Here is a 639-nt window from a genome sequence, read left to right as displayed (position 1 = left end):
GGAAGATGTGGGTGTGAATTTGCACAGACCTCCTGGGATGTTAATGCTTCTAGGTTTTCTCATTTGAAATAACAAGAAATGTAAGTGAGTATTTGTCTGGTTTTGATACTGGGGGGTAATGCTGACTTCACATCATGAGTTAGGAAGTTTTTTTTTTTTTAGAAGACATTATGGAGGATTAGTATTATTTCAATATTTTGTAGAAATATTAAATATTTTGTAGAATTTACCAGTGTAGTCATTTTGGATGGTTTACTTCTTAGGGGTTGGGGACCAAGGAAGGAGGAGAAGTCTAAACACCTACTATGTGAGTACAATGAGCAGTATGTGTGTGACAGGTGCACCTGTAACCAGCATTCGAGCAGTACAAAAGTGATCCATGTGACCTAAAACATTCTAGTTTGAATTCGTATCCCTTTACTAGTTTGAAATTTCCAAAAGAGAGTAATTAATATAAAAACATTCTCAATAGGAAAATTGAGCTGAACATGCAGTCATTCACAAATAATCAGGCAAAAAATAAGTAAAAATAGAGAATAATAATAGTTTAAAAGGTGGATCTAATTTATAGTTGTAAATACTTACCAGCTTAAAACAAGAAGAAGGAAACAATAAAAATTAGAGTACAGATAAAAAATT

This window comes from Otolemur garnettii, unplaced genomic scaffold, assembly GCF_000181295.1.
Source record: "Otolemur garnettii isolate 467f Iridium unplaced genomic scaffold, OtoGar3 scaffold00059, whole genome shotgun sequence".
Taxonomy (NCBI): Eukaryota; Metazoa; Chordata; class Mammalia; order Primates; family Galagidae; genus Otolemur; species Otolemur garnettii.
This window is presented reverse-complemented; position numbering follows the sequence as displayed.